This window comes from Nicotiana sylvestris, chromosome 6 (assembly GCF_000393655.2).
Source record: "Nicotiana sylvestris chromosome 6, ASM39365v2, whole genome shotgun sequence".
Classification (NCBI taxonomy): domain Eukaryota; kingdom Viridiplantae; phylum Streptophyta; class Magnoliopsida; order Solanales; family Solanaceae; genus Nicotiana; species Nicotiana sylvestris.
In genome coordinates, this window is record NC_091062.1 from 188,709,336 (window position 1) to 188,721,056 (window position 11,721).

Sequence of the window (11,721 nt, forward strand, 5' to 3'; positions counted from 1 at the left end):
ATATGTTTAGGAGTTTATATCTCAATTTTGAGGGGTTTTGGTGAAGATTAGACTTGGTTTTGACTGAATTTCAGATTGAAACTCGAAGAAGAAGAAGAAGTAGAAGAAGAAGAAGAAGACATATTTCCAAAAATTGTAGATAAATTGTAGAATTGTAGATCAATTGTAGATAAATTGTAAATTGGGAAGACTAAAACTTCTACAAATCTTCTACAATTATGTCGAAAATGCCAATTATGCTACAATTGAAATGGGAATTGGGATATTAAAATTCAATGTATCCAGTTTGTAGATATCTTGTAGATAAATTGTAGATTATTTGTATTCTGATTGTAGATGCATTGTTTCATGTTTTCACAAATCCAAAACGACTAAAGCTTCTACAAAATCTTCTGCAAAAAACAGTCTACAATTTATCTACAATTTTTCTAATTTTTCTACAATTTATCTACAATTTCTACAAAATTACTACATTTATGCTACAATTAAACTACAATCTTATGTGAAAAAAAATATTGACAACAAAATTTGCTCTTCATCTACAAAAATCATCACCGTTTATTGGATTGGTACATTGAACTTTTCCGACTCCGGTAACTTTTCTGGCAATCGGACGACTACCTACAAGTCTACCACAAGCAACACACCTTCTGAAATCTCCAATAGCGATGGTAAAAAGGAGCAGCGACGGTGGTGCTGACCATGTACTCTTCGATATTTTTTTCCGGTAATTAAAGAACCACCCACAAGTGTACTGTGTACAGCTATCAAATCAACACAGCTTTCGTCAACTTATGCTGGCAAAATAACGTCATTTAGCTACTACAATTTTAGCAATTATTACATGAATTACTAGGTAAAATGAGATTCATCACCTCGCCAACAAATTATTTAGTACTTTTTTATGTTTATAAAAATGAATTAAAAAGCAAAACAGAGTAGAATAAGAAAGAAATGAGAAATAGAAACCGAGAAGAGAAAGAGAATGGGAGGGGGAAAATGGGTTGGTCAGATCTTAGTAATTAAGGGGAAAGAGAAACGTGGGATATATGGACACTTTTAATTAAGGAGTAAGAAACTGCCAATTAATTATACCTCTAAATTAATTATGGTATATAAATGGTAATTTGATATGCTGAAATGTAATAAACACAACCCTTAAATATTGAGAGTAATAAGGTTTCATATATGGTACAATAAAAATCCTAAATTTTAAGATATGGAAGATAGGGTGGATTACATTGTCCCTTCTGTGGTTTTGGTCCACCTAACATAATACTCCAAAATGTGCCTCTTGGAGTTTGCAAAGATCTGAAAATACAAAAGATTCTCGTACTACTATACTAAAATTTAGTGGCAAACAAGATAAGTACTCTCTTAACTATTTTATCGGTCTTAATTTACGTGACACATTTTTTCTTTTAATTTATGATAACAACAATAAATTTAATATAATTTTACAAATAAAATCTGAAAAATATAGTGGTATGTAATCTTATTCCTAACTTGTGAAGGTAACACGGCTATTTCTAATGAAAAATATAGTCACAACATTATTGAACTTTTCTTTCAATTTATCCAAAAATAATAATAATACATTTATATTATATTTATCTCTCAATGAGATTATTTATAATCACATCACATATTATGTATAACTTTTTAAACGTCATATTCAATCAAATAAGACCAAATAAATGGAACAGCCGGACTAAAGCTAAGAAAGAACTCAATGGCGAAGGTTGCAGCGTTTGCCAAAAGTTCCAGATGGTCTCTTAATGGTTTGGCCGCTCTTGTCACGCGGCACTTCTGGAATTGGGTGAAGATATTAATTTTCTTTCGTAAAAATTCATTATATTGTCACTCTGTGTAATTTTTTTTACAGACATGCAGTAGTAGAGGAGCTAGCTGGACTTGGTGCTAAAGTGTATACATGTTCGAAGACAGGAGCTAGCTGGACTTGGTTAGATCTCCCACAACCCCCCCCCCCCCCCCCACACACACACAAAAACGCATATATTTTTACAATCTATTGGCTAATGTTGACATAGTCCGTGAGCAGAGACAAATTCAGTATTTTAACTTGATAAGGTCGAACTCAGATCTAGTATTTATTGATATTTGTAGTGGTTTAATAAATTTATGCACATGTCGAGAATATCCGGTTTAGATGAATCCGTTGCCGAAGCAGTGATCGGCACCTGTTACTGAGGAAACATGTCAAGGACGGATCTAGTGAATAAGCTATGGGTCCATTTGAACCTCGTAGCTTTGTCTTAGACCTTCATGTTTAAAAAAACTCCACAAAAGAAGTTACAAAACAGTAGATTTCAAACCTGGTACATCAAATGGAATGTGGTAGAATTTCGAATATGAACCTGGTCAAATCCTGAATCCGCCTATGATTCATTAAGCAGATCGGCCTAACTTACTTGGATTGAGCGTAGTAATTGTTGTCTTCATAGAAAGATTCAATATCAATAAAAACACCAATCCGAGTTGCTCTTCTAGGCGGGCAAACGACTCCTGATTCTTGAGCATGTTGGAGGATTAAGGGGAAATTGAAAAAGCTGCTTTAGTTTCTTGGAGAAGAGTGAAATGAAGAGATCTAACACTGGAATTCTTACATTGCCTTAGATGTGCTGGTTACAAAAGCAACATTCAATTTTCAGACAGTATAGAACTTTTTAGTTTTGACTAAGTCGTTACCATATCTTTTTACTGTAGATAAATAATGTTGGAACAAATATTTGGAAGCCATCTATCGAATATACAGCAGAAGATTATTCCCATGTGATGGTGCTTGGTAATGAGTTTAAGCTTTATGTTGTCATGAATTATAAATGACCAAATTAAGACCTTGGCCAGGGCAATTGAATGAAAGAAGAAAAGAGTTTCTCAGGTCATTCAATGGTCGATTATATTTGACATGTACACATAGTTGGTCGCCTATTAGGATTTGATAGTTGAACCATATCCTAGGGTGATCCAGAGCTATAAGGACAGAAGGAATTACTACATTATTCTTCTACTGGTTCTTGAGAGTAAATTGTATACTTCATGCTATCCGGTCGTTAAGGAGTGCTGCTAGACGCCACCCTTGATTAGTATATTGATGTGGTCAATTTATTACCGGTTTAGTATTGAACCTATGGGGTCGCACACTAACGAGTATTATGATCTTTGCTAACGGATTGATTACTTTATTACTCTGTACACATACCATCTTCCTTTGAATAATTGAACAATGGGAAATAATGTGCCAAATGATTAGCTCTTTATTCTTACTACTATTTGACTGATGATGGCAGCTGGGATGATTCAGCTTACACGAAATTTGGCTTGTGAATGGGGAGAAGATGGTATTCGGGTTAATGCCGTTGCGCCATGGTACACAAAGACACCACTCGTGAAAGATGTAATATTCTCCTCCTGTTGCTTCTATGTCTGATTGTATGAGTCTTTTTACATCAGATCTAAGGAGAGTTATGGGGGTTCAAGAAACTCTTTGTTGAAATATGTGACCATCTCATCCAAAAGCGTAAGCTGTTAGAGAGAAAATACTTTTATTTACTTAATTATGTCTTCAACACACCCCTCACATGCGGGCTTGATTCTTTTTTGATGAGCCAAGCACGTGGACTTAATTCTGACTCGAACCCAGGCCTCTGCCTGCTCTGATACCATGTTGATCATATTTCAACAGTCATTGCATTCAGTCCGAACTAAGTAAATATATGTACATACATTAAAATCAATGTCTGCCGGAGTAAAATATACTTTGATGCTAACAGAAAGTCATACCCACATCCAAGCAGGGAGTTGCTACTGAAATTGAAACTTAACGTATAATCATTTAACAATTCTTCTAAGTTGGGTTTGGTGCATGTCAAAATTCCGAGAAGATTGCAAATACTTTGTCATTAAAAAACTGTTACTACTATCTAACTTATCACTAGAGTATACTATTAAATCAATGATGAATTTGATGGCTTTATATTCATCACAGGTGCTCAAAGATAAACCATTTTTGGATGAGTTAATAGCAAGAATGCCTCTTAGGCGTCCAGGCGAAGTTGAAGAAGCTTCATCCGTGGTGGCTTATCTTTGTCTTTCTGGCGCTTCCTACGTCACTGGCCAGGTTATAGCCGTTGACGGAGGATTCACTGTCTATGGGTTCAAATAGCTAGCCAGAGATATGGTATTTTCTCTTGTTCAGTGTTTTTTCAAGTGTGATGATTCAGTTGAAACCATCACAAATAAAAAGTTTTGATCATATCAACATGTTGGATGTGATGCTGCATTTGCTCAGCTTAAGTGTTTCTAGTGTTAGACAAACGCTATTGTACTGAAGATATAACTTCAGAACACGCATTATATCTTTTAAACGTCAATTTTCATAGAATCCATCTTGCTTAGTTCTTTCTTTCATTATACAGTAACATTACATCCGCTCGAACCCTATATCATGGTTCAGAATTATGGCTGTCAATCGGGCGGTTTGGCTTATTTTGGGCCCGGTCAAAATGGGTTGAATCAATAAATGAGTGTGTTAATGACCCGTCCAAAAATTATTTGGCTTGAGATGGACTGGGTCACTAAAATTTGGATCATAACCTAACCCTCCAACTCTTACCAAGCTTTAATTAATGTGTATTGTTTTCTTATGAATTGTTTAGTTACCAAATAAGACTTTTTTCTTTTGTTAAGGCCACATATAACAGATTAGACCAAAAAAAAACTATTTTAAAGATATATTAGCAAAGTTGTTTATGGATCAGTTTGGGTAAAAATCAGCCCGACATTAGATGAGCTAAGATGGGTTGGGTCAATATGGGCTAACTTCAACTATAGGCGGTGTCAATGAGCAGCCCAATCTTGGACAGGTTGAATAGGTTAGGGCTCAAATTACTGCCCCTTTTAGAATCATTAATTTATGAATAATATAGACCAATAATAGTATAGAACCTGTGTTTCCACGAAAGAACGATAATCTATGATTGAATAGCCTCAGCAACAGGAAAGTATGGAGCCCAAAATAGGTAATAACAGCAAAGATGAGAATATACAGTGTAAGTTTAGAGCATTTGATTTCTTTTACTGAATTTTCCTTCAGATATTACTTCTAACAGCAAGTGAGAGGCTCTGTGTGTATTTCAACAGCATTTTTTTTTATATTTTCGTTCTCTGTTGCTTTGTAACTATGAACAAATAATAACTTCATGTCAAATTATGCTAACCCCCATAAATAAAAATTAAGTTAACATTAGATAACTAATCCATGTATTTAACCTTGATTACTGCACTAAAGATGCAAGTAACACAGATTTTCCAAGATTGCATATAAATAACTCACACATTAAACAAGATTAACTGTACCTTAGCCAATACTAACAGTGAACTTCTTTGCAAACTCCTGATAGTCCAATTAATTCAAGTTTTCTTAGGCAGAGAGTACTAAACACAAGAGTCGAGCCTGAAAAATGACCATGAAAATCATAATCAAGAAAAGAACAAGCCGGTGCACTAAGCTCCCTCTATGCGCGGGATTCGAGGAAGGACCGGACCAAAAACAAGTAACAAAACATGCCATACTAATCAAAGATGCAGAAATTTCTTAAAGCAAATAATATAATTCACTATTCAGTCAGATATCAAATCAAGGATACAGTTTATAAATACGTCAATCAACTATCCTTAATGCTATTTTTTAAATGTAAGCGTGAAGTAAAGAAAAAGAATGTACGTCACTTACTTGCGAAGAGGAAATTTCTTCTCTTTTGGCTTCGGCAGCAAAATAGAAGCTGTAAAAATTGACCAATTGTCACAGAAATTCAGATTCTTTTATAGCTACACCCGAAGATTGCCAGATTCGAATCGAACACCAGTCTTCTATTGACTTTTCAGAAAGCACCATTTACTATTATGTCGACACGTGTTCGAATCTTAGAAAAGATGGGGAGAATTAATTAAAACTTTGTACTTTATGTAAGTTTCGTTCCAAAAAGAATCCATTCAAGCTCTTCCAGTCATTTTTTATTATTATTTTAATCGAATTTTATGGCTTTCAAGCTTCTTAGCCAGAATGGGAACCTTGACGTAACTGTTAAAGTACGTTGTTGCCATATGATCAAGAGACGGGTTCGAGCCGTTAAAAAAAAAAAATCTTTTACAAAAATGTAGGCTAAGGCTGCGTACAATATACTTTTTTGATCCAGTCCTTCCCTGGACCCCAAACATAGCGAGAGCTTAGTACACCCTGGGATGTCCTTTTTAAGCTTCTTAGTCTGGGTTTGTGTGAAGTAAATATGAGCAAGCTTAGATCTAAACTTTTTTCATCGCCCCACCCATGGCAGATCTAATAAAAAATCTTCCCACTAATGCTTTAATTATCTGGCTATGATACTGATGAAGAGGGCCGGGAACTTTGATATATTTGGAACAATTTAACTTTGACCTAATTATTTTTGCCCTTGTGACATGTTTGTTACATTAATTTTATGACATATTTAATACTACACGTTTAAAAGAAAATTATTTTTTATTTTAGAAATTCCATGTGCAATCAAACAATGAGGCATAAATTGAAACAGTTAGAATATTTTTTACAGAAATAAATTGTTCATCAAACATCTTAAAATAATATGTACTCTAAATGCAGTACATACATTACTACAACACAATTTCTGTACATCACCACATACGACTATTTTATATCATACAAGTTTAAATTCGAATAATGCTTTCGATCAATTTTAAAAACAATGTTGGAATAACTGAAACATGTCGTATTATTTCTAAAATTTTCGAATATAAATCAAAAGCGAAAGTCTTAGCACGCATAATCTCATCTCTTGGTACTTAAAACTAGAATATAGAAGACAATATAGTAAAAAAAATATAAAATATTTTAAAATTGTTTCATACTATATAATATAAAATATATTTGATTTTTAGCATCTTTGAATAAATTATATTTTGCATATCGTGAACTTGTAAAGTTGTAATCAAGTCGTATAAACAATATGTCAAAATCGAATCCATGCAATGTGTTCGTGAAAGTGACAACTGTTTGCTCGCATGTCATTATTGTCAAAACAGTTTATTATGAAACATATGTCATGCCAATGACCTTTTCGTTTTCCTCCCTTTTATTTAATAAAAAAACTAGGTGTTGATAACAAACATAACATCTAAAGTTTGTCCTACATGATTGCATGTGTGTCTTTCTTTGTGCGAGTTAGAAGAGAAACAATCATTGTGCCTTTTGTTTACTCATAGCGCGTTGAAAGTGATGTTTATTTTTTGGTCTTATAAAATAATTAGGAATAGAGGGATGAAATTGAAAAATAGATTTTTTTTCTAATAAATTCATTTTCTTTATGCAGGTTTTGTTGGTTTTAGAAAGGGAAACGTTCTTTGAACCTCTTCCATATTTTGTTACGCTCGAGGAACATTTCTAACATTGACCAAATTAAAACAGTCGCAATTTGCTTGCTAGACATCCCAATATATAGTGAAATAGACCATGAAGAAGTCAACAAATTCTTCGCTAGTACATGTATGAGTCAAAATCTATTTCTAGAATATAAAATAAAATGATATCGGTAAAATATCCCTAGGTCGCCACGGATGCTCCCTTATTATCTGCTCACAATTTTTGCATGTCACCTACAGAGATGGTCTATGCTCCGGAAAAGCTTGGAACAAAGGTAAAGTGGCCGCCAAATATGAGGTCCGACCTGAACACCAGAAAGTCTAACGCCCTCTATGAGTTCCACCAGGAACGCGAGCACAATACAGAAGATTGCATCACCCTCAGTCAAGAAGTCGTAAACATATTGCGGCAAGGACACCTCAAAGAGTTGTTAAGCGACATGGAGAGGAGCAACTTCGCCAAAGGACGTGAACATCAAGGCCCACCAAAGCCACCATTACCAGCTCGTACTATCAACATGATCATCGGCGGCAACGATGATAGGTCTATCAACAGCGTGAAGTTCACCACCACTCACAAGCTCAAGCGGTCTATCACCCGCAAAAGGTACGACGGACTCGAATAAAGTATCATCTTCAACGAGTCGGGTGACGACGGTTTGATATTCCTTCATAATGATGCCCTTGTCATTACTTTACGCATTTTATATATCAATGTCAAACGTATCATGGTGGATGATGGAAGCGGAGCGTGCATTATCCATCCCCGAGTCCTTACCAAAATGAGACTCAAGGACAAGATAGTGTCGCACTGAATCACGCTAATCGATTTTAATAATGCAGTTGAGCAGACTTCGGGGGAAATCACACTCCCCGTCTTGGCCGATGGCGTGACTCTGGAGACAACATTTCACATCATGAACTAGGCCACTGCGAACAATGCCATAGTAGGACGACCGTGGATACACCCCATGAGAGTCGTTCCCTCCAGCCTATATGAAGAATTAAATTCCCAACACCATGGGGTATGTTCATCATACGCGGAGAACAACGCAGTTCCCGGGAATGCTACCACATTGCCTTAAACAGCACGACAACCCAACAGAAAAAAGACAAAGAAAAAGACGCATATCAATCAACAGGGCCAAGGTCGACGCAATGAGAGATTAGGGATGCCATTATGGATCCCGAAGCAGTCGAAGCTACGGACTCGACCATAGAAGACCTCGACCCCATTCAATTGGACCTCAACGACCATAGCAAAAAGGCCTACATCGACAACAAACTTCGGGAACCAAGTAAATTCTATCAATTTTTAATAACTAATGCAGATTTGTTTGCCTTCAGCCATATAGATATGCCGGATATCCCAAAGGAAATTGTCACACACAAACTAAATGTCGGCTCGTTCCACCCCCTTCCCCCCCCCACCCACCAGTAAGACAGGTCAGGCATAATTCAACCCTGTCATCAACGATGCGGTCCGCAAGGAGGTAGAAAAACTATTAGAGAACGGCTCCATCAAGGAGTCAAAGTACCCTAAGTAGATTGCCAATGTAGTGATGGTCAAAAAGAAAAATGAAAAATGGCGGATGTACGTGGATTTCATAGACTTGAACAAAGCATATCCGAAGGATTAGTTCCCATTCCCCTCATCGACGCAACAGGCGGGCACGAGCTATTGAGTTTCTTGGACGTATACTCAAGCTACAACCAAATACTTATGGCGGAAGAAGACCAGGAGGAAACCATGTTCATCACCCACCAAGGAACATATTGTTGTAGGGTCATGCCATTTGGGCTAAAAAATACGGGGGATACATATCAAAGATTAGTCACGAAAATGTTCAAAGACCAACTCGACAGGACCATGAAAGTATATATAGACGACATGTTGGTCAAATCCATAAAGGCAAAGGATCACATCGATCATTTAAATAAAGCCTTTGACATACTAAGATGGTACGGAATGAAATTGAACGCGGAGAAGTGCACGTTTGGTGTAGCCTCGAGAAAGTTCTAGGGTTTTTTTGTGTCACAACGGGGAATCAAGGTCAACCTAACCAAATCAAAGCTATCGAGGGGATACTAGAACTCTTGACTACCAAGAAGCAAGTCCAAAGGTTGACTAGTTAAATCGCCGCTCTATCAAGATTCATCTCACGATCGTCTAATAGATGTCACAAATTTTTTGGCGTACTCAAAAAGGACAGTGGCCTTGAATGAACTCCCGAGTGCGTCCAGGCTCTACGAGAACTGAAGTCATATCTATCATCACCACCCCTGCTTTCAAAACCCGAAGCTATGAAGCAGCTCATCGTCTATCTAGATGTCTCCGAAGTAGTGGTAAGTGCAGTCCTGATCCGCGAAAAAAGGTATATCCCATCTATTATATTAGCAGAACACTCATCGACGATGAGATCAGGTACCCGTACCTCGAAAAATTTGCTCTGGCATTGGTCGTAGCTTCACGAAAGCTCAAACCTTATTTCTAGTGCCACCCCATCTCGGTCATTACAACTTTTCCCCATGAGGAGCATTTTGCATAAACCTGAGCTATTGGGGAGGCTGGCTAAGTAGGACATCGAGCTAAGTGAGCACGATATCACATACCAGCCACGAACAACGATAAAGTCATCAGTGCTTGCCGACTTCGTCGTTGACTTTATTGCACCTATATTTCCTAAAGTCGAAAAGGAAGCCATCTAGACTTCTTCCAAATACGAGACCTCAGGGTCCTATACACTGATGGTGCATCTAATGCATCAAGGTATGGACTAGGACTCGTACTCGAGGTCCCCATCGACGAAGTAATTTGCCAGTCCATAAGGTTCCCGGATATGACTAATAACGAGGCCGAGTATGAAGTCGTAATTTCAGGAATGAGGCTAGCACTTAAGTATAGGGCGAAGCGGTTGAAACTCCGTTGTGATTCCCAGCTCATAGTCAACAAAGTCACAGGGACTTTCTAATTCAAGGAACAAAGGTTACAATAACTATCAGATCGAGATCTGCAAGCTACTACCTAAGTTTGATGAATGCCAGCTCGACTAGATCCCTCATGTGCAGAACGCCAAATCGGAAAGCCTTTCTGTAGCCACCAAAAGCATCACGACTGGGGATAAATGCGTAGTCCACCTCCTCAACTCATCACTAGACCAAGAGGTAAGAACCATAAACTTAACTTAGGATTGGCGGCCCAAAAAATGTCAAGAATCTAAGAATGCAAGCGGCCAAATACAGTATCCTTCAGAGTGATTTGTACAAGGGAATTTATGGAGGCCCTATGGTGAAGTTTCTTGGCCAAAACCAGACCCAGCGCATCCTCGAAGAAGTCCATAAAGGACATTGTGATGCTTACTCCAGTAATCGAGCACTAGTCAGATGCCTCATATGAGCGAGATATTATTGGCCTACCATGAAAAAGGACGTCGTATACCTCATGAGGAAATGGGAACAGTGCCAAAAGTATGCCCCAATGATTCACCAAGCAGGCAAACACCTCCACTCGGTCACCTCCCCATGGCCATTCATCAAATGGGGAATGAAAATCGTAGGCCTCCGCCCAGCGGGGCGAGGTAATGTACAATTCCTTTTAGTTTTAACTGACTATTTACCTAAATGGGTGGAAGTAGGAGTATTCACCTAAATATGGGAACAAGAAGTAATCATCTTTATATAGAGAAACATCATCTGCCGATTCGGCCTACCTTAGGAAATTAGCTGTGACAATGGACCCTAGTTCACGGGAAAGAAAACTGTCAAATTCTTCGAGAAATGGCATATCAAGAGGATACTTTCAAACTTGTACCACCCAGCGGGTAACAAACAAGCAGAGTCCTCTAACAAGTCCATACTAAACATCATGAAGAAAAAGCTCGAGGATGCCAAGGGACTGTGGCCAGAAATAATATCCGAAGTATTATGGGCCTACCGAACAACTCCAAAGACGATCACATGATAGGCTCCCTACTCTTTGGTATATGGGACCGAGGCAATAATACCGGTCGAAGTTGGAGAACTCAATCTAAGGTACTCCTACAAAAGCGGTACAAGTAACGATGAGAGCAGAAGACAGGAACTCGACGAAATCGACGAACGAAAAGATATGGCGTACACAAGAATGGTCGTTCAAAAACAACAAACAGAACACTATTACAACAAAAAAGCAAAGTTCTGGCTGCTTAAAGTTGGGGACTACGTGCTAAAATCTAAAACTCAAGCGAGCAAAGAACCCAGGAAGGCCAGCTGGGAACATACTGGGATGGTCCATACAAAACCACT

At 37.6% G+C, this 11,721-nt stretch overlaps 1 long non-coding RNA gene and 1 pseudogene across 1 annotated transcript; one reads left to right on the forward strand and one right to left on the reverse strand.

The window, feature by feature from the left end:
• Positions 1–396: 396 nt before the first annotated feature.
• LOC138870102 (uncharacterized) lies at positions 397–5,845 on the reverse strand. The gene is made up of 3 exons (XR_011400338.1): positions 5,756–5,845; positions 5,380–5,476; positions 397–764 (listed from the first exon to the last, which is right to left on the reverse strand). It is a non-coding gene; the product is annotated as an uncharacterized lncRNA (long non-coding RNA).
• Positions 1,733–4,434, forward strand: LOC104217770 (tropinone reductase homolog At5g06060-like; annotated as a pseudogene).
• Positions 5,846–11,721: the final 5,876 nt, after the last annotated feature.